Source organism: Grampus griseus, assembly GCF_964374135.1.
Source record: "Grampus griseus genome assembly, chromosome: 14".
Lineage (NCBI taxonomy): Eukaryota > Metazoa > Chordata > Mammalia > Artiodactyla > Delphinidae > Grampus > Grampus griseus.
Genome location: NC_139008.1, coordinates 20,596,702 through 20,620,465, shown reverse-complemented (window position 1 = coordinate 20,620,465; position 23,764 = coordinate 20,596,702).

Genomic DNA, 23,764 nt, shown 5'->3' with positions numbered 1-23,764 from the left:
CCCTTATGCTGACACCCAGTGGATTCTTTGCACTAGTCCCCAAATCACCTTGCAGACGTGTTTAAATTTTTTCAAATATGAAATTGTGGCGGAGGAAGAGACAAGAAAAGGAAGAGCTTTTGGTGAAATTTCAAACAGTTTGACAACATTTTATCACAATATTCAGCCATTATGCTGAAAGTTGGTTTGTTTTCTTGCTTGCTTGTTTCTAGTATATGGGAAGGGTCTTGGGGCTGTGGTCTCTCTGTAGATTTCAATCTGACTTGGGAGTTAGCCCCCAAGGTTTGCTTCCCAATGCTGCCTTTATTTATTTATTTATTTATTTATTTATTTATTTATTTATTTATTTTAGCACTGCTCCATTTTGGACTCATGTCCATAGCACCAGTCACACGTGCTCAAAATCCTCAAAAGACTGTCAGCTCTTAAGGCAGAGATTAGCTCTCTTTTGCTGACCATAGGTGCCCAGCACTGACCATGGCTCTAATAAATGTTTGGTTGAATGAATAAACTGTCTTAGAAGGAAACTGAGCATAGCAACAGCTTTTCATCCCTCACGTCTTATGCCCTGAGCCTATCTACAATTTCAGCCTCAGCTATAAACTGTGTAAGTCATTGCTGTGTGGCAGCCACCCACCACACCCCCACACACCCCCGCCACTTCAAAAGCCTGCTGTTTCTTTGGTTTTCTGCTTGAGGACTCTCCCTAATGCCAGGGAACTCAGTAGGTGGAGTGGAATTAATAAGCCCCCTCCCCTAAGCAGGGGCAACCTACAACCAGTGGGAAGTATCAGCTGGTGGAAAAACATCCCAGCCTCCCGTCCTTTGGATGGACAACTGTGGGGTGCATCCAACAGAGTTCTTCACAGATTCTCCAGCAAGACTGAGCCCCAGTTGCCCTCCATAGTAACCAGTTCAATAATGCACCCTTTTCTAGATTTCTTTACTTCCCTGTCTCAGTCTTCTTACTCCCTCAGTCCTGCTTCCAGGATCACCTCCCAAACAGACTATCTGCACCCAGGTCTTTGTCTCAGGCTCTGATCTAAGGGGAACCCAAACTGAGACATTGAGTCACTTTAATTAGAACTGGGGAATTCAAACCCAGGACAGATCTGGGATTGGTTGAGATGGGGTTTTCTTTTAGCTGCTGCAAACAATCCTTGGCCTTCTCCACCAATGCACCTTGTCCACGTGACTGTCCTGACAGCTGCTTTCCAGAACATCATTCCTTCCTTTACATGCATGCCTGGAAGACAGTGGGTATTAACAAGAGTTCTTTTTTTTAAATTTTAAAACGGAGAGTGGTCAAAGACCAGTGGAAATTTACCACCCTGCTCTCGTCTTTATACTGGAGCCTTAGGCAAAATATGACCACATTGCCTGGGCCCTCCTTTCCATTTTCCTCGCTTGTCCGAGCCAGCTACTCAGCATCCCGTGGCTATCACGTGCTTTGAAGAAATTAGGGCACCTTAGCACCACCACACAGCAGGGGCAAGCTATGGTTCACCACGCCCCTTTGAACATTGCCCCCTCCCCTAGCCCAGTACCACCTGGTTGTCACTCCCACCTTTTCCCACCAGCATGTAGCTGAAATCCAAAATGTAGTTGCTATAGTTCAGCAGTAATTGGAGGCTGGTTTCCTTGGTCACCAAAGTCCAGTAAAATACGGTTCCCTCTGATGTTACTCACACGGGAGTATCCTCCAATCACTGCTTCTAGTCCAGCATTATGGAATGTCTTGTTCTTCCCCCACACTCTCAGGCAATTTGATCCAGACCCATGGGCCTTTGCTCAAGATATATTCTCTAGGCCAGACACCTTTCCCTGGGCACTCCCCATCCTTAGAGTCTTATCTTAAGTGTCACCTGCTCCAGGAGGTGTCCCTTCTGCAGGCTCTCTTGGCACCTCTCAGTCATGACACTAATTTTACCATATTGGAAGTCAGCTTACAATCTGTCACTTGCCCTAAGGTATAGACTTCAACCCAACAGACGCTCCTCTTACCCATTACTGGATAATTAGTAAGGTAGCCATTGTATAGCATATTGATTATTTGGCAGCAGTATAAACAACATCCGAAATCCTTAATAAGACATATGAACCCTCTTCCAAATCGGGCCCCTTTTACCATTCCACTCCAGGCTTATTGGTCCCCAAAGGGCTCCAAAGCCATCCTCTCCCAGCTTGACCAGAACAGGCTTGGAAAAGGATTCCTAGTTGGAGCGCTCAGATGGTCTTTCTTTAAGACCCACCCCAAACAACATTCTATAGTAAATCTTCTGCTCTCTACACCCACCCCTTACCCCCAAACTAGGGAAATGCAAATTAGAAACAACAGTGCAGTGAGTAGTGTCGTGATGTAAATTTGGTCCATCCCTGCAACTATCTCCTTAAGCTGACACCTTGGGCCAAAGGGTATGCAAATTTCATATTTTGACACCTGTTGTGTCAAGCTCACCTCCAGAAAGGTTTTATCCTGTCAACGATGAATGGGGTGTGCACATTACCCAAACCCTAGACAGTACTGAGTTTTTCAGTCTTTTTCACATTGGCAAATACAATGAAAAAAAGATGGCGTATTAATGTACTTTTATCTGTAGGAGTGAAGTTGAACAACATGTTCTGGTCTTCTACCATCCAACATCTAAACAGACTTCCTTTTTGAAGAGGATACAAAATTAGGCAGGGCAATTCAAACTCTATTATGAAAACGGAGCAGGGGAGGGGGAGAAAGTATTTGCCTTCCCACCCCTGGAAGCTAGAGCCCAGGAAGATCACCTAAGAAAGACCAGTCAGATGCTCCCACCTGGACCTTGGCTCTGGGTGTATAGATACAAGCTTAGTTGGAGATAATTAGTGAATCTAGTGGCTCTATACTCAGCAGAAGGTCCAGTGGTGGCGGTGCCAGTGATGGTGGCAGTGAGTGTCCAGCTGGCTGCTCTAGTGGCAAGTTCTTACTGGTGTCTGCCTACCTGCGTTTCTGTCCAAGCCTGTTTCTCCAGCTCTGTTTATTCTGCGAGCTAACCTAATAGGCTTCCTATACATTTCTTTATTGCTGAAACTAACCAGTGTCAGTTTCCGTTGTTTGCAATCAAGAAAATGACTAGTAATGCCTTTTAGTTAGCAATTTGTATTTTTGCTGCTGTGATTTACCTGTACACATCATTTGCTTATTTTTTCTTTGGTGTGTTTCTTTTATAAATATTGATCAGTAAAAGTACTTTGTATATGAATTATTCCTTGGTCTATGCAATTTCATTTGGTTATTTACCTTTCACCATATCTGCAGTATTTTTATATCAAATAGAGAATTTAAATTATTTTATATAGTCAGATTGATCAATTTTTTCTATAAAGATTTCTTTCTTTTTTTATTTATTTATTTTTTTAACATGCTTAGGAACTCCAAGATCATAAGAATACTCATCTGGGCTTCCCTGGTGGCGCAGTGGTTAAGAATCTGCCTGCCAATTCAGGGGACACGGGTTCGAGCCCTGGTCCAGGAAGATCACACGTACCGTGGAGCAACTAAGCCTGTGAGCCACAACTACTGAGCCTGCGCTCTAGAGCCCAGGAGCCACAACTACTGAGCCCACGTGCCACAACTACTGAAGCCTGCACACCTAGAGCCCGTGCTCTGCAACAAGAGAAGCCACCTCAATGAGAAGCCTGTGCACCGCAACGAAGAGTAGCCCCCGCTCTCCTCAACTAGAGAAAGCCCGCGCGCAGCAACGAAGACCCAACTCAGCCAAAAAACAAATAAATAAATTTATATATTAAAAAAAAAAGAATACTCATCTCTTTTTTCATTTAGTGCTGTTATGGTTTCTATTTTTTTCTTTTTCTTACTGTTAATGTTGGTTCCACCTGGAATTTATTTTTGTGAAGGAAATGAGGTAAGGATCTTGCCTTTTTCCCCACTCACATGGCTAGCTAGTTGTCCCAGCACCTTTTTTTTTCTAATCTAACCTTTTTCCACTGCTTCAAAATACCACTTTTTATCACATACATTTAGGGTCTTTAAAAATTCTCTTCTCATTGATGTGTCTTTATATTCCATGATAATATATAGAATATATTGAAATGTTTGGTAGGGCAATGCCTCCTAGTATTTTATTGGCTGTTCACTTATTCTCTCAGATGAATTTAATTATTGGGGGGATTATTTATATAGATTACTTTAAGGACAATTGACATCATCATAATATTTATCTTCTTACCTGAGAATAAAGTATATATTTTAAAAATTAGAAAACGGCTCTCCACGTCCCTCAGAGTACTACAGTTTCCTTCCATCGGTTTGTGTAACATTAATAAGTTTGTTCCTGTTTTTTGCTATTATGAATGGGATATTTTTGTGCTGTTATATTTTCTGTTGTTTATCTCTAGGACAAAATTATTTTTGTAACCAACCACCTTGATGTACTTTAGTTGTTTCTCATAATTTTCAGTTAATTCTCTTGTGTTTTTCAGGAATTAATATCAATGCATGAAATAGTAACCTGGCCTCTTCCTTTAAAATATTTGTACCTCATTTTTTCCTTTCTCTTGTCTAATTGCCCTTCTAGAACTCTGTTAAGCAATAGCAGTGAGAGTGGGAAAGCCTGCACTGTTCCTGACATTATGCTTCACCATTAAGCACGGTGCTTACTTTTGGTTTGAGATATATATTATTTATTGCATTAAAGTAGTATCCATTTATTTCTACTTCAGAAAGTGTTATTATCAGAAATGGATCTTGAATCTTATCAGATGCCTCTGGGCACCAACAGAAATGAGCATATGCTTTTATATCCTTTGACCTGTATACTCATCGCAAGTTCTTGGTAGCAAACAATATAAACTACTTTCAGCTAACTTAAACAGAAAGGGAGTTTATTGGAAGGATGGATATCAAACAGCTCACAGAACTGTCAGAAGAGCTTCAGAATCAGACTTGGGAAACCAAGGAAGACAGTACATAGTCAGGACCCTGCACCAGAAGATGCTGCCTTAAACATCGTACATGTCATCGTTGGCACCACTGGTGAAGCTAGACACACTGCTGCCACCAAAGCTGGTACCGCCATTGAACAGTGGCAGCCATACTTCTGGACCCTTGGTTCTGCTATACCAGATGTTAATAATCTTGAATAATTTCTGGTTGCCTTGAACTTTTGCTATCATACCTTCAAAATTCTAAGCCCAAAGTGAAAGCATCCATTTGGTTGGGCTAAATCCTAGATCTGATTACTAGCTGCTGGGAATTAGGAAGACAGAGGACCACATAGTGGGAGAAAGAGCTGCCTCCCATTCATCTTGAGATTCCCTCCAAAAGGAAGACTACTCAAAGCTGGGCAGCCAAAAATGACAAATGTCCACTGCAACCTGCTCACGTGACGTGTCTTGTTGATAGCGTTAAATGTATTGCTTTATCTACTTGCTACCATTTTACATAGAATTTTAAATCTATTTTTATAAGAAAGCCAGCTTGCAGTCTGTGTGTGTGTGCACACTACCCTCGGCAGATTTCAGCTTTACCAGATTTTTAAAAGCAAGGGCCACCCCAGGAGACATAAGGGACATTATGCTTTTTAAAAGCGTCCCTATTTTCCTCAGGTTCTGGAACAATTTAAATAACGTGTTTTCAAAGGTTGTAAGAATTCTCCCATTTACTGTCTGGATCTGGTAGGGCAGGGAGTTCTTTGAAATAGTTTGTAATTTCCATCCATTAATATTGGTCTGTCTAGATGAATGGTTAAAGAAAATGTGGTACATATATATAGTGGGGTACTATTCAGCCATTAAAAAGAACGAAATAATGCCATTTGCAGCAACGTGGATACAACTAGAGATTATCATACTAAGTGAAGTAAGTCAGAAAGAGAAGGTCAAGTACCATATGATATCACTTACATGTGGAATCTAAAATATGATGCAAATGAACCTACCTATGAAACAGAAACAGAATGGACATAGAGAACAGACAGGTGGTTGCCAAGGGGGAGGGGGTTGGGGGAGGGATGGAGTGGGAGGTTGGGATTTGCAGATGTAAGCTATTATATACAGAATGGATAAACAACAAGGTCCTACTGTAGAGCACAGGGAACTATATTCAACATACTTGGATAAACCATAATGAAAAGAATATTTTAAAAAAGAATATATATATATATATATATATGACTGAATGACTTTGCTGTACAGAGGTAATTAACACAACATAGTAAATCAAATATACTTCAATAAAAAGTTTTTTAATATTGGTCTGTCTAAATTTTCTCCTCTTGATTAATTTCAGTCATGTTATTTTGCTAGAAAATCACCCATGTTTTCCAATTTGCTAGCACAATCTTACAAGGATTATCTTAAGATTCTATTTTCTTTTTTTGACTCAGAACCATTGAAGTGAGTTAAATATATTCTTCCATTGTGACTCTCTTATCATTAGGAAGATATGATATCTTCAGCAAGATATGGCAACGGCCTCCCCTCTCCCCCAGTCCTTCCTTCTTTGTAAGGACATTCACTAGGCTCCAGGATTTGGCCGACACTGTTGGTGCCCCACCTAGATGCATGGGATCCTTTACCCTTTCTGTGTGCCAGCCCTCCAGCTGTGTGCTTTGCTTTGAATGGCTGCACCTGTGACTCTCTTCTGACAGCTGTCTTTGGGCTACTGGCACTGCCTCATTTACACACGCAGAGAGTGGAAGTGCTGGGGGCTTGTGTCTCCTGGGGTGGCCCTTGGCCAACGATGGTTGCGTGCAAGAGTATGGAAGCCAATTTCTCCACCTTCATCATCACAAATTTTGAGACATAACTTACAGTTAAGAGCTCCCTGCAGGATTAGGATGAAAGTTCCCTTTCCAAGACCCTGCTCCAAATTCCATCTTTGCTTGACAGCTTCCTTTTCCATTATCTGCTCCCCACACCCCTTATGAGTTTCTTGTAAGAGCTCTTCCTTAAAAACCACTTACACATGAGTTCTCATCTTGGGGTCTGGTTCTGGGGAATTGGTCTAAAGCAAAGATGATTTAACTTAGTCCCTGCCCTCAAAGACTGACATACCATCCAATGAATTACACTGTAACACCTGGACATTGCCATAGAAATACAAATGAAATCTGGTGACAGTACAGAGAGGAAGTTAATACCTCAATGGGGAGGAGATAGTGAACACTGCGTTTAGAAAGTGTTAGTCAATCTGGGTTTTTAAGGATGAATAGGAGTTGACTGGATAGGAAATGTAGTATGGAGATGAGGTGTTATAGGCAGAGATAAAATGGCCAAAAACTTACAATTACAAATAACATGTGGCTCCTATGTTTTAAGAATTCAAAATGTAGTGAGTTAAGTTGGGAAGCCTAATGGCTCTCAGAGAAATTATAATGCAAGGGTAAAATAAGGGCTAGAATAAACAAGATGTTGTTCTTGCCTCAGAGGGTGAAGCTGGGTTTGGAAGAAAGAAAATAAGTTTTCTAGGCAAAGAAAGGAGTAAAGGAAATTTAAGAAGAGAAAATCACATGTGTAATGACACAGGACATGAAAAAGCTTCACATGTCAAGGAAGCACAAGTTCAGTGTAGCTATATAGACTCATACATACATTATAAGCAAAGTATGTTCCTGTCATTCATTTCCTTGTGAAAGGAAAAGTCTCAGTGTGGTGCTAGTATGTTTTGTAAACCTCTCCACCACTTGCTAATCTCTTTCTTTCTCTCCTTTTTTAAACAAGTTCAGAGCCTTCAGCAGCAGGAGTAATGGCCTAGTTTGTAGTTCTTATTCCACATGCTCTTTGAGGACCTTGCTACTCCCCATCAAGACCATCAAAAATAGAATCTACATCCCCTCCCTTTTGAAACTTAGTGAGCTTCTGTGACTGCCTTGACTAATAGAATTCAGCAAAAGTGAAACTATGTGACTCTGAGGCCATATCATAAAAGGTATATACCTTCCATTTGTCTCTCTCTCAGAATGTTCACCCTAGGAACCCAGCCACCATGCTGTGAGGAAGCCCAAGCCACACTGAGAGGGTCACATGGAAAGGGATCAAGCCTGAAGCTCTGGGCCCTGGGCCCTGACTGAGCTCCAGCTGACAACCAGCACCAACTTGCCGGCCATGCAAGTGAGTAGTCTTGGAAGAGGGTCCCCCAGCCTTCAGTCAATCCACCCCAGTGATGTCCATGGAGCAAGGACAAGCCTTCCCTGACAAACCCTGCCCAGACTGCAGATTCACAGGCAAAATAAATTGTTGTATAGTTTTAACCCATTAAGTTGTGGGGTAATTTGTTATGATTAGATAACTGAACAAGTATCTAGATAGATTTTAATAATATTGTTTTGTTTTCCTCTATTCATTTTTACATTCACCCTCTATTTTAGCAACACTGATTCTTACTTGCTGCAATGATAAGAGGTTTTATTTTTAAATACATTTACCCCTTGAGTGTGGGCTAGACTTCATGACTTGCTTCCAAAGAACAAAGTGTGGGAAGGGGGAAATAGTAAATTTGTGATGGAGCAGACACTCCCTAAACCAAGTGATGATGAAGGCTGACGTCACTCAGAGATAAGTCATGTTGATATCAAGTGATATCACTAACACTAACGCTTTGTGTTAGTCAGGGTTCTACAGAGAAACAGATCCAGTAGGTAAGATGTGTGTGTGTGTGTGTGTGTGTGTGTGTGTGTGTGTGTGTGTGTGTGAGAGAGAGAGAGAGAGAGAGAGAGAAAGAGAGAGAAAATAAAAGAATAAAAAAGATATAAATCTACAAAAGAGAGATTAAGAAAGGAGAATACAGCCAATGAAAGATTGTGTAAATCAAAGTTCTATCAAAACAGAAGCCACTCTGTGTGCTTTGATTAGGAAGGGGAAATGTAGGGCTCACCCCACCAATGTAAAGCTGGGGAAAGCAGGGCAGGCCGGTCACTGTCACCAGTCTCACCCCGCAGCACCAAAGCGAGAGAATCTCCGGAGCAACCTGGCAGCTCTGTGCCTACCAAGGGCAGGGCCAGGTATAGGGTGAGACTAGTGAGGCAGTCACCTTCGATACAGACTTTAAGAGGATACCAAAACACTCATGTGCTAGGGGGTCTCCAGAGAGACAGAACTAACAGAGTAGATGTGTATATATGTATTATAGGACTTGCCTCACATGGTTGTAAAGGCTGAGAAGTCCTGCAATCTGCTTGCTGTCTGTGAGCCAGAGAACCAGGAAGGCTGGTGGTATAATTCATTCTGACTCCGAAGACCTGAGAATGGGGCCAATGGTGTAACTCCCAGTCTGAGTCTGAAGGCCCAAGAACCAGGGTGATGATGTCCAAGGGCAGGAGAAGATGAATGGCCCAACTCAAGCAAAAAAAATCAAATTTACCCTTCCTCTGCCTTTTTGTTCTATTCAGGTCTTCAGTGGAGTGGGTGATGCCCAGCTGCACTTGTGAGGGTGGATCTTCTGTACTCAGTCTACTCATTCAAATGCTAATCTCCTCCAGAAACACCCTCACAGACACACCTAGAAATCATGTTTTACCAGCTATCCGGGCATCTCTTAGCCCAGTCAAGTTGACATTTAAAATTAACCATCACAACTCACTTATCAAAATAAAGAATATTTTAACACAATATTTTTTAAAAAGCAAACAATGCAAAAAAAATCTATGGTGAAAAAAATGCCAGAATTTTAAAACAGAATTTTTTAATTAAAAAAAATTTAATTTAAAAATTTTAAACAGGAAACAATCTGATCGTGCATTTGCACGACCCTACCTTGCTCACCTCACCCTAATCCCAGCCCTGCTCAGTAGCTCTGGGAGAACCTATGGTCTTCCCAGCTAACGGTAGAATTAAAAGGAGTGATTTATAGTCCTTGACTGGGAGATACTGAGAACTTCAAGTTTACTGTCTGCTCACCCACCTGCCCACAATAGCTACCAGAGAATAACAATTTCTCTTTTATCTTCTGAATTCTTTGTGGGTATCTCTCATTAGCAAACACTAAGAAAGAGATTCTTGGAAATGTACTTCTAGGCTTCTTCCCTGTGACACAGAGGGAACTATAAAAGAGAGGTAATGCTGTCAAGTTAATAACAGGTAATCCAACAGAGAGATGTCAAGACTGTTTCAAAAGCTGGAAATCAGGTAAAGATATTACCAGAACTGAGAAATATGAATATCAAATAGTCACAGAGAGGAGGAAAACAACAAGCAAACTAAGTTGTTGAATCTCTAAAAGCTCAGTGTTATGGGTTGAGTTGCATCCTGCCTCTCCCCTCAAATTCCTGTGGTGAAGTCCTAACCCCAGTACTTCAGAATGTGACTGTATTTGGAGATAGGATCTTTAAAAAAGGTAATTAAGTTAAAACGAGGTCATTAGGGTGGGCCCTAGTCCAATACAGCTGATATCCTTGTAGGAAGAGGAGATTAGGACAGAGACACACACAAAGGGAAGACCATGTGAAGACACAGAGAGAAAACAGCCATCTTCCAAGGAGAGAGGCCTCAGAAGAAAACAACAATGCCAACACCTTGATCTCAGACTTCCAGCATCCAGAAATGTGAGAAAATAAAAGTCTGTTGTTCAAGCCCTCCAATCTGAGGTAGTTTTTTATCCCAGCCCTAGCAAACTAATACAGTCAGGAATTAGAAGCATCAGATGCAGTAAAAGATGGGGTAAAGCATGGGTCTTAAAATAGGGAGCCTGGTTGAAAGTCTATATATTTAGACGCTTAGGTACCCTCACTTATCACACACATCCAAGGCAAAGATGCTTCTAGCTCCAACATCCAACATGAAGTATGTTCGACAAAGACATTAAACTAGAAAGTTTCCAACTTCGGAGAGTTTCCAAATTTAAAGCCCTAGTAAAGGACAGGCAAGAGGAACTATTCTGAAAAGTAGGGAACCAAGTAAGAGACTAACACCTAAAGATCGCGAAACCATCCCTGACCCAGCCCACTTTTGCCATTTGGTCCCAACTGGTACAGAGGACCATCAGCAGGAAATTGGCATTCTTTTCTAGAGAAAAGGGGCTCTGAAAAAGGTCTGCACAGGGCTTCCCTGGTAGCGCAGTGGTTGGGAGTCCTCCTGCCGATGCAGGGGAAGCAGGTTCGTGCCCCGGTCCGGGAGGATCCCGCATACCGCGGAGAGGCTGGGCCCGTGAGCCGTGGCCGTTGAGCCTGCGCGTCCGGAGCCTGTGCCCCACAACGGGAGAGGCCACAACAGTGAGAGGTCCGCGTACCGCAAGAAAAAAAAAAAAAAAAGGTCTGCACACAGTGACATTTGGGAGTCTGACACAAATGGCTGGATTCCTTCTGAACATTGAGGCCCTCTGAGTTGAAAAGTCACACCTAGTGAAGTAAGTCAGAAAGAGGAAAACAAATATCGTATATTAATGCATATATGTGGAATCTAGAAAAATGGTACAGATGAACCTATTTGCAAAGCAGAAACACAGAGACACAGGTGTAGAGAACAAGCATATGGACACCAAGGGGGGAAAGTGGAGGGGATGAATTGGGAGATTGAGATTGACATATATACAATACTACGTATAAAACTGTTAACTAATGAGAACCTGCTGTATAGCACAGGGAACTCTACTTAGTGCTCTGTGGTGACCTAAATGGGAAGGAGATCCAAAAACAAGGGGGTATATGTGTACATATAGCTGATTCACTTTGCTGTACAGCAGAAACTAACACAACATTGTAAAGCAACGATACCCCAATTAAAAAAAAGAAAAGTCACACCTCATATCCACAGCTTTTTAATGCTCACTGTTAAAGATAAATAGCTCAGGATCATCAGACATTAAGTAAGACATTTTCCTTCCTTTGGAGGAAATTGAGACAAAGCAGAGAGCTAAAGGAACGTTTTTAAAAATTGTACTTAACATGTTCAAAGAGATAAGAAAAGATATTGCATCTATAAAGCAATAACATGATTTTTTTAAAATAAGAATATAAATGACTTTTGGGAATTAAAGTTTTTTTACATTTTTTTTTTTTTTTTGCTGTATGCAGCCCTCTCACTGTTGTGGCCTCTCCCGTTGTGGAGCACAGGCTCCGGACGCACAGGCTCTGCGGCCATGGCTCACGGGCCCAGCCGCTCCGCGGCATGTGGGATCCTCCCGGACCGGGGCACGAACCTACGTCCCCTGCATCGGCAGGCGGACTCTCAACCAGTGCGCCACCAGGGAAGCCCGGAATTAAAGTTTTGATAGAAGAAATTTAAAATTGAACAAAAGAGTTGGAAGATAAAGTTGCAGAAATCTCCTAGAAAGTAGAACTGTAACCAAGCAAGACCCTATGGGGCCTTCCCGGGACACACTCCTCCTCATATCCTCTACTTTAGCTCCTCTTTGAAGTACCTGGATAATAGTATCTGATGCACATTTCCAGAGTCATTTTACAGTTGCTAAAACCCCCACCAAATGGAAGATGTTAACTGCTTGATGACCATGAACACATAGCCTCCTGGAGTCTAAGGACCGATAATGTTAACCCCTGTGACACCACCTGTTATTTCACCATCAGAGAATTGTGCACGAGCTGATCGCAGACCCTGGGGTGCCACTCCTTCACCTGTCCTTTAAAATGTTTGCTGAAACCCTTTGGGGAGTTCGGGGTTTTGGGGGATATGAGCCACCCATTCTCCTTGCATGGCCCTGCAATAAACCTTTCTCTGCTCCAAACTCTGATGTTTCAGTATTGTTTGACCTCACTGTGAGTTGGGCACAGAAACTTGCATTCGGTAACAGAATTAAAAAGAAAACAGATGGGAAAGAGGAAAGAAAAGATAATGAGAAATAATTCATTGACGTTCAATACTCAACTGACAGTAATTCTACCAAGAGAGCAGTAATTTCCAGCAGGCAGTAATAGAAGAAAATGTCCAGGACTGAAGAACATGAGCATCTAGATTAAAAGTATACAGCAGAGCTTCCCTGGTGGTGCAGTGGTTGAGAGTCCGCCTGCCGATGCAGGGGACACGGGTTCCTGCCCCGGTCCGGGAAGATCCCACATGCCGCGGAGCGGCTGGGCCCGTGAGCCATGGCCGCTGAGCCTGCGCGTCCGGAGCCTATGCTCCACAACGGGAGAGGCCACAACAGTGAGAGGCCCGCGTACCGCAGTAAAAATAAATAAATAAATAAAAAATAATAAAAAATAAAGTATACAGCACATTGTATTTGAAAAAGATCCCCACCAAGGCATGTAATTGGGAAATTTAGAATCCCAAGAACAAAAATACCATAAAAACTTTCATAGTGAAAAAATAGGACACAGTCACAAAAAGAAAAAGGGAAAAAAAGTGGAAATCAGAATCTCATCAGACTTTCAAAAGCAAAATGAGAAGCTAAACACAATGAAGTAATGCCTTCAAAATAATGAGGGATTATTTCTAATCTATAATTCTATTCCCAGACAAACTATACTTGAATCAAGTGTGAGGATGGAACAAAGGTAATGCCTCAGAAAATATACTTCCCATGACTTTTTTGTCAGGGCTATTAGAAAATACAGTCAACAAAAATGAGGGGTTAAACCATTAAGACCGACAGAAAACCCAACACAAGGAGAGGCTAAAGAAAATTCCAGAATGCTAGTGAACAACCAGTTCAGGAGGAGTAAGATTACAGAAGACTCCAGGAAAGATGTGGGAAAAAGGGAAACTTGATGTGTCTGACTACATAAAAAATATTTTTCAAGTGAAATTTTGCAATTCTGTTGGAGAGTTTAGAAAGAGTTAGAGACAGTGACATAGAAAACTAAGCAAACAAAAACAAGAAGCCACAACCCCAAGGAAAACACAAAAGTTGACCAAGGGAGGAAATTAGTCAGAGTACATGACACAGATCAGTATGGAGTAATAGTTACATAAGTCAAATAACATGAAACACTGAATTAAATAAAAACTGTCCCTTAGCCATATTGAGAGGTTGGTAAGGGTACATGGTGCTATGAAGGTGATAAATCCTTTTCTGCACTGTGGCTGTCAGTGCTAGTTGCCCGCCTAATATCTATTCTCCCCTTATGATTTAACAACAGAACTCTGATTTTTGTTTGGGGCAGCAATGAACCCGGTTTAAAAATTCCATTTTTACCTCCCCTGTATCTAGGAGTTGCCAGACAGAGTTCTAGTCCCTGACATCTCTGTAGAGATTTCTTGGAAAGTTTTTCTTTCCCAGTCTAGGTGCTAACCCTTCCACCTTGTCACTTGCTTCTTCCTCCCAGGAAAGATATTCCAGACCAAGGGATGAAGAGGTCAGCTTGTGACCCTGAGATGCAAAGGACGGTGGAGCAAAAGAAAACAGGAGACTGGACCTTGACATCCTTGAGCAGCTGCATTAACTTCTAGCATCTGGTAACACAAGCAGAAAATGAAATTAAAAATGAAATCATTTATGACAACGCCAAAACCCATTGAATATCTGGGAATAAATCTCACAAGAAACATAAGACCTCTACACTAAAAACTATGAAATATTGCTGAAAGAAATTAAGCAAACCCAAATAAATGAAAGGATATACCATATTCATGGTTAGAAGACTCAGTATTGTAAAGACAATATTGTAATGCCAGTTCTCATAAAATTGGTCTATAGATTCAATACATTCCCTATCAAAATCACAGCAAGCTTTTTTGGTAGAATCTGACAAGCTAATTCTAAACTTTATAAGAACATGCAAAAGACCTAGAATAACCAACATAATCTTGAAGAATGAGGACTTATACTACCAGACATCAAGACTATATAATTAACTTATCTGTATTACTTTGTTGTTATCTGCTCTTATCATTTCCTTCCTTCTACTTTCTTTGGGTTTTATTTTGCTGTTCTTGTTCTAGCTTCTTGAGATGGTAGCTTAGAGGGTCGATTTTCAAATATTCTTTAAAATTTGTTTAACTTTTTATTTTGAAATAATACAGGACTCACAAGGAGTTGCAAAACTAGTACATAGAGTTCCTTGAACCCTTCAGCCAACTTCTACCTATGATGATGTCTTATATAACTGATGTGCAATATCAAAGCCAGGGAACTGACATTAGTACAACATCGTTGAATGACTACAATTATTTAGTTTTCACCAGTTTCAAATGTACTCATTTGTATATGTGAGAGGAGGGAATTCTGTGCAGTTTAGTCCCATGGATAGATTTATGTGACCACACTACAGTCAAGATACAGAACTGGTCTATCACCACAAAGCAACTCCCTCCTGCTGCCCCTCTCTATTCCCACTCACCCTCTCTTACCCTCATCCCTGTCCCTTAGCAACCATCAATCTGTCCTCCATCTCCATAGTTTTGTCAATTTGAGAAGTTATATAAATGGAATCCTCTAGAGTATGACCTTTTGAAATTAGCTATTAGCACTTTACATAATGCCCTTGAGATCCACCCATGTTGTTACATTTATCCACATTCATTCTTTTTATTGCTGAGTGGTATTCCACTGCATGAATGCATCAGTTTGTTTAACCATTCACTTACTGAAGAACTTCTGAGTTATTCCCAGTTTTTGACTTTTACAAATAAAGCTGTTATGAACATTCACATAAAGATATTTGTCTGAATATAAGTTTTCGTGTCTGGGGAAAATGCCCAAGGATGTGATATGATTGCTAAGTTTTATAGTAAGTGCGTGTTTGGTTTTTCGGTTTGGTTTGGGTTGGGGTTTTTTTCAGGTTTGGTCTTATAAGGAACAGCTAAACTGCTTTCCAGAGTACCAGTTTACATTCCCACCAGCAAGGTAGGAGAGATCCAGTTTCTCTGCATCCTTGCCAAGAAATATTCTTTTAAAATATGTGCATTCAAGTTATAAATTTCCATCTGAGCACTGCTTTAGTTGTGTTCTCTACACTCATTGTTTAAGCCACTGTGAATCAGGGCTTCTAATACTTGGAGCAGAATGAAATCTTAGTCAGTTGTGTCCTTTACAACTCCAGAGGGTCACCATTAACATCATGGTATAGAGTTTTGTGAAACAAAATTTGAAAGCTTCTATTAGGTATCTTGAATTCAGTTAGGGGGAATAAACCTAATTTAAATAGAGTGGTCATGAAAGACTTGTTGGAAAGGTGACTTTTGAGAAAAGATCTGGAGGAGATCTTGAGCTAGGCAAAAATTAGGAAGAAGGGCATTCCAGGCAGAGGGTAGCCCAAAAGCCTGGGTTGGGACTTCCTTAGTGGTCCAGTGGTTAAGACTCCACGCTCCCAATGCAGGGAGACCGGTTTTGATCCCTGGTCAGGGTACTAGATCCCGCATGCCACAACAAAGACCAGTGCAGCCAAATAAATAAATAATTTTTTTTAAAAAAACCATAAAACATGCCTGGGTTGTTTGAGAAAAAGTGATGAGGCCAGTGTGGAGGTGAGTAAATAATGGGCAAGTAGTAGGATATGAGGTTAGTGTGGTAACTGGTTTAATGGCACTAAATCATGTAGGGCTCCAGGACAGACTGTATGGTAGGCCATAAAGCAGGCCTCAGTACATTTAAAAGGATTGAAATCATACATCATATGTTCTCCGACCACAATTGAGTGAAATTAGAAATCAGTAACAGAAAGAAATGTGGGAAATTCACAAATATGTGGAAATGAAACAAGATACTTCTAAATAACCAATGGTCAAACAAGAAAGCACAAGGGAAATTAGAAAATACTTCGACATGAGTGAAAATGAAGACACAACATTGCAAAGTTTATGGGATGTAGCTCAAGCAGTTCTTAGAAGGAAATTTATAGCCTTAAATACCTATATTAAAAAAGAAGAAAGATATCAAATCAATAACCTAATCTTCCACCCTAACACACAGAAAACGAAGAGCAAATTAAATCATGGAGGACCATATAGGATTTGGGTTCTATAACTTCTGAGTACCTTTTGTATCCTGTTAATTTTACATGTCAAGTTGACTGGGCTAAGGGATGCCCACATAGCTGGTAAAACGCTATTTCTGAGTGCTTCTGTGAAGGTTTCTGAGAGATTCACATTTGGAACACTACTGAGCAAAGAAGATCATCCTCACTAGTGTAGGCAGGCATCATCTAATCTTTCCAAGTAGAAGGAAAAGGTAGAGGAGGAGCAAATTTTCTCTCTCTCTTCTTGAGCCGGGATGTCCATCTTTTCTGCCTTTTTGTTTGAGCTCTCATGCTATATTTTTACAGCCTATTTAGTGCCATTCTCTCATATTTTTGTGCCTTTTTTTGGTGGTTTTGCTGTTTAAAACGGCCCTCAATTGTAGTGCTTATGTGCTGTCCAGTGTTCCCATGCACAAGAAGGCTGTGATGTGCCTTTCAGAGAAAATATGTGCATTAGATAAGCTTCGTCAGTGCATGAGTCATCATGCCATTGGTCGTTCAATGCTGATGAACCAACAGTAAGGTATTTTTAAACAGAAACGCACATTCTAAAAGTTATGTATTTATCAGTTGATGAATACGTTGTGACCAGAGGCTCGCAGGAAACTAACTCTCTATTTCTCCTAAGAGAAATGGTTCAGTATTCACTAATTCGGTGTTTGTGTGACTTCATAGAACATAACTACTGCAAGAGTAAATATCAGGGATCGACTGTACATTTTTAGTTCTAAAGGCAATCTGAGTGTGACATCTCTTATCTGTCACCTGTGCTGATTGAACAACCTCGCTGGAGGAGGTCACCTTCACTCTTTCATCCTTCCTGCAGTATCCATCTCAGATCTTCTAGTGGCATTTTGTGGGAGAGGAACATACCATTAGAGACCTCCTGCGAAATGGGAGAACCCACAACGGCATCCATGGCTGCTGTCCACGGTGCTGATCATCTAAAGAGACATTCCTGCAAGAGAAGGAGCATCAGAAAAATCATGAAATTCACACAAGTGAACCTACGGATCCTGTTCCCTGTTCCCCAGTGATCAAAGACAGTAGGTTTCCAAAACTGGTCAGTGAGCATGCATGAAGAGAGAGTCTTGATCTCATCCTTGTAACATCAAGTTAACATTCCCAAGAACAGAGGGATATTATTCTAGAGCCACAGGAATCCTGGAAAGAGCCATACTTGGGAACAAGCTTACTTATTACCACTGGGTTCCCACACTTAGCCAATCCTGTGCCACTGAGTCCTAAGCCCTATTATCAGTTTAACCAAACCTTTTAAACCCCTTTAGATCTCCTCTGACTCTCCAGAAGGTTTAAGATTTCCTGGTATTGATATTTCTCATGACCGGCTTCCTGAGTCCCTGAACCTTGATCCTCTAAAACCCAGAGTCTCTACAGACTCCACCTTACAGAAAGTTTCAAAAAGCAGAAAAAGATTTTAGATAAATTGATACAACATAGAAGCCAAGAGAAGAGAGTGTTTCACTGAGACAACTATCAATTGCAAGTGCCAAAGAAGGCAAAATTGGGGAAATTATGGAAGATTAGCTGTTTTGCAACCCAGAATTCACTTGGATTTTGCTTTGGGGGAAATGACCCTTTTCTCACTCTCAGATCATGTGTTTTGGGTAAAGGTGATTCCAAACCTAAGCATGTGATCCAAACCTAAGCCAATCAGCACATTCTTTATTTTAATCACAGCTTTCAGTTAGAGGTTAGGACATGCTTCAAGCTTGCTTAGGATCATTCAGAACTAATCGTACAATGCTGGAGCCACCAGTCCTGCTGGACTCAGTTTTGTACATTTAGGGGCTGGAGCTAATGCAGCCATCTTATGATTGCACTGGACAGAGAATGGCATGAACACTGAGAAAGTAGGGTCAAGACTTAAAGGCAGAGAAAACAAGTCCTGGTGACATCTTTTGAATCCAGGTTTATGCTAAGCTGAAACCAAACTCCTCAGTACATGAGATAATTTGTTCCATTTTAAAACCTAAACTAGTTCAGAGTTGTTTGTTTCAGATACTTGCAAAATACAGAGCTCTACTTGGATTACAAATAATACTAGAAGTGGAGTGTTTTAGATGATGTATGCCAAAATGTGGAATTGTCAAAGGCCTAGCGGGTTGGATATAGGGCAGTGAAAACCCTTCTGACATAGCTAGGAGGTTGAGAAGACTTTTCACATGTTGGCAAAAATGCTGGTTAAATTCTCCTTAAGGGAAGGTTTTTATCAGCTGGCTTGGGAAGCATGCCCTTCCTGAACCAATGATGGCCAGAGAGAATATATTATGATTGGTGTCGAAGGAGGGGGGGTTCCTCCCAGAATCACACGGCCATAAGGTAGGGGACGAGGATTTCCCAAAGGAAAACATAGGTTCTGTTGCCAGTAGAAAGTGGAATGGACTCCATGTAGGCAGGAGAAACAGATTCCATCAAGAACTCTCCTGTGATAGTTGTCTTGTGTGCTTTCAATAAGTTCCCGTCATCATAGGTAATCTGTGCATGTCTCTTGAGCCTTAAAAAATCTGATTAACAAAAGAATGTTTCTTACACTAGATAATGATGCTAACTTTTGTTAGAAGCATGTGTGCCTCTTGGAGAAAAATGTGTCCTAGAAGATGAACGTAACTAAATTTACATTTCTTTAATATTACAACAATTAATGCTATTGCTCTAAGCTAAGTCTATACGCAGAAATAGTATCCAGGTCATTGGGAGCTTGGGTCAGATTAAGAAATAAGAATGATCTTCTATCATGCCACTACCTCTCATGTGCCTAGCAAGTTGTGGAAGATGGTCCTCACTGGTGTCATCTGGCATAGAAAAATGTTCCCCAGAAAGTTTGTAGATCCTGCGTCTGGGACTGGATATGGAATACCCTTACTTTAAGGAGTGGAAGATGGCATCACCCTCTCCAAGCAGATTGTTGGTTGGGGCTCTCTTGATTTCTAGTGAGAGAAACTGAACTCAGAATGTCTTAAGCACAATAGCAAATGTATTGGCTCACACGACTGAAAAATCCAGGAGGTATACCCAGCTTCAGGTAGTTCTGGGTCCAGAGACTCACATGTTATCATCAGGGCTGGAACACTCTCCATCTCTCAGCTCTCCTTTTCTCCCAGGTCCCATGTGAGTCTCCCAACAGTTCTTAGATTACACAATTCTTTCTGCTGTTAGCGCCAACAGTAAAAGAAGTTCTCCTTTTCAATCTTTCAGAAAATGTCCTGGGTGGGCCTGACTCTCATTGGATTGAATTGGGGCCCATGTCCACTCCTGAGCAAAACACTGTGACCTGAATGATAAGATAAGCGGATTGGCTAGACCTAGAGCCAGAGGTGTGATCAACCCAGCTTGAACCACAGTTTCAAGTACTAGGAAAGGAGGATGAATTGGTCTCCAAAGGATATTCAGGATGTCTCCAGAATACAAGGAAATAAGTGTTGATAAAAAAAGAAAGAAAACAGACGACCACTATACCAGTGTTTCGGGCAACAAATCTATAAAACCTGTGCGTTTAGGGGACAGTGTAAATCTTATCTAATATTGTCTTTTCCTAAATGGCCTAGAAGTAGTGCTATTAACACAAAAGGATGTGTTGGTTCACTTCATTTTAAGGTTTCTTCTTCACTTATAGCCACATTCTCTGAGAATTGCCCATCCACCCATAGCGGTGGACATGTACTGCCATGTTTAATCCTACCCTCATGGTGCTAGCCGATTGGACCAGGCATGAAGACAACAGATCCCAAAAATCTTGCTCATCTGCATCCTAGTGGCTAATCAAATTCTTCTTGGCCTCCGCTGAGACTGAGAAGGGGTTTGAGAACTCAAGAAAGCCCACAGAATCCTCCTCCTGAGAGATCCAGACGTTCCTGGTTCCCGCTCTCCTGAGGCCTTATTTGTGTGTCTTCAGATCCTGTTAAAAAGACTTCTGCCTGCATCCATTTAATAATTTTTTTGGTTTTGCTTATGCTAATTTGAGTCTAATTTGCTAATTTCTGTTAACTGAAACCAAGTGACTTTACCAAGACTAATTCCAGCCACAAGCTTCCAGTAGCATTGAGGAAGGAATAGCTGATTTTGAGTGTGATTTTAATGCTCTCTGAACTTGGCCCCTGTGGTTGCATTTCCCAGGCTCTAAGCTCTTGCTGCTAAGCCTGTCACTAGTCCCAGTAGTCCTGAAATGTTTGGGTCTTTCAAAGCTCCTGTTGGAGTGAAGTAGTACCAGTTATCAGTTGCCATAGCAATGTTGCACGACTGGTGCACCTGGAATCAGCTGTGGGGTAAGCGTGGCAATCCTCCTGATCTTAACTGGGCCTGCCATACAAGAAAATAACATAGGAAGGCAGGTAGGAGGCCTTTGGAATGATAGGAAATATTGTGGTTTTATTTTATTTTTTAAAAGTCTTTATTGAATTTGTTACAATATTGCTTCTGTTTTTATGTTTTGGTTTTTTGGCCCTGAGGCATGGGGGACCTTAGCTCCCCGACCAGGGATTGAACCCGTACCCACTGCATTGGAAGGCGGATTCTCTACTACTGGACCACTAGGGAAGTCCAAACATTGTGATTTTAAATAGGGTAACCAGGGAAGTTCTAGCTGATAGAAAAACAATAACTCAAAGACTTGAAGGAGGCAAGGGGATAATCCATGGAAATATCTAAGTGACTGTGTGTGTGTGTGTGTGTGTGGAGAGAGAGAGAGAGCAGTTCAGATAGCAAACCCTGAAGCAGGAGTGTCGGTCTTATACAGGAAACAACATGGAGTTCAATTAGGAAGAAGCAGAATGAGCCAGAGTAAGGGTGGTAAGAGATAAGGGAAGGGTGATAACAGGGGTCAGGTCATGGAGGACCTTGTAGGTGACATGAAGGCTTTGGTTTTTACTCTGAATGAAGTAAAAAACCATTGAATGGGTTTAAACAGAAGGGTGACATGATCTGACTAATTGAAAAGCATCCCTTTGGGTAGTGAATTGACAACAGGCTGTAGAGGACAGACTCAGTGAGACTAGTTAGGAGGCTATGGCAATGGTCCAGGTGAGAGAAATGATGGATTGGAGCACAGTGGCGGCCCCAGAGGTGATGAGAAGTAGATTGTAGATATATTTCATAAATATGGACATGATGCTTCCAAAGGGAAAAGAAGTTGCCTATGGTCTAATGATGACAGAGATGGTTCAGAGACAACACCACCCTGTACCAAAGACGATTTTTACAACTTTGATCAACTATGCCTTATGCAAGCACCTTGATAGAAGGCTTGTTGCCCCATGGCCTAGGAAGTGAGGGGCTTCTCTGCGTCTCAGCCATTCCAGGCAAGGACTTTTCGTCATTCTTCATGTGGGGCCTGGGAGGGTGAGGGTTGGTCCCACTCACAGCAAGATTCTCATGAAGCTTTGTGGGTAAGTGTGTAGGCTTTGTATTCTACAGAGCAGACTTGAATGCACATGTTGGCTCTACCACTTACTTGCAAATGGCAAACTTCAGCTTTCTGAGTCTCAGTGCCATCATCTGTAAAACTGGGGTAATAATAACTCAGTAAGCAGAAGCAGTGATGGCATAGTGGAAAAACAAAAGCCAGAACTGAATTCAGGAAAGAAAAGCAGCCACAAAAGAGTACATACTATGTGACTCCATTTACATGAAATTTAAGAACCTAAAAAATTAATCTATTATTGCCATAGGAAACACTGGTTGCCTATGTGGGAAGTGAGTAAAAAGGAGCTGAGGGAACTTTCTGGGGTAATCTATATATTGATTAGGGTGATGGTACCTAGTGTATACCTTTATCAAAACTCATTGAACCTGTAAAATCTGTACATTTCACTGTATATAAATTTTAACTGGATTTTTAAAAAGAAGCCAATCCAGCCTAAATTCATTATATCCTATGGTGATGTAGAGCTGATTTTAAGTCTTATCCCTGACTTCAACTAGCTCCCGTCTTGTAAAAACATTCTTATTTTTATGGCACAGGTGATATGTATATACACACACACATATATATATATATCACAAGTAAAATTTGTGATATATATAACACAAGAAAACACAAATAAGTAAAATTCAATTGTAAGCTTACCCCAAGAGATAACCTCTTTTTAAATATTTTGATATATATTCTATTAATCTATATATTGTTTTGTAGCCTGCCCTTTTCTCTTAACTGTTCTTTTTGTTGTACCGATTAAACTGGGTAAGTACGTTGACAGAAAAAAAAAAATACACCAGTAGAAATTTATCCCAAGGAAATAGTCAGAGATGTACATGATATTTTACAAAATAATTTATATTAGTGAAAAATTAGAGGAAATCTTAAACTATATCAATAGATCGATTAAATAAGTTATGTGAAAGGAATACTTGGGTAGATGTAGTTATTGGCAAGGAAAGTTACACATAATATATCATGAAGTGAAAAAGCTGGCTTTATTTTACAATGAGAACCTAACTGTGCAGTGTATTGTCATTAAAACAAAGTTAAATTAAAGAATAGTATGTACATCATTATATATACATACTGGTAACTATGTTACCGGTATTTAGTGGGGGTCGCAGATTATGGAAAGACGTCCATTTTCTCTTTATCTTTTGAGTTCTTAACTATGAGGATGTATTGTCAGGGGAAAAAAAACAGTTGAGATATTTTAAAAGACGATTTTCTTTAAATTGCCCTCCCCAAATACTGAACCACTCACTTGGGCAAGTGCCCCTCGCTAACTCGAAGTGTGGTCCTTGGACCAGCAACAGAAGCATCACCTGAGAAATCCAAATTCCCAAGCCCCATCCCACCCCTAGTGAATTAGAATCTGCACGTGAACGCGATTAGCATTCGAAAGTCTGAGCAGCTCTGAGCAAGAGCGACCGCTTCCCCTGTCTGTGTCCTTCCCTACTCAAGGGGCCTGTGACAGAGGTGCCCC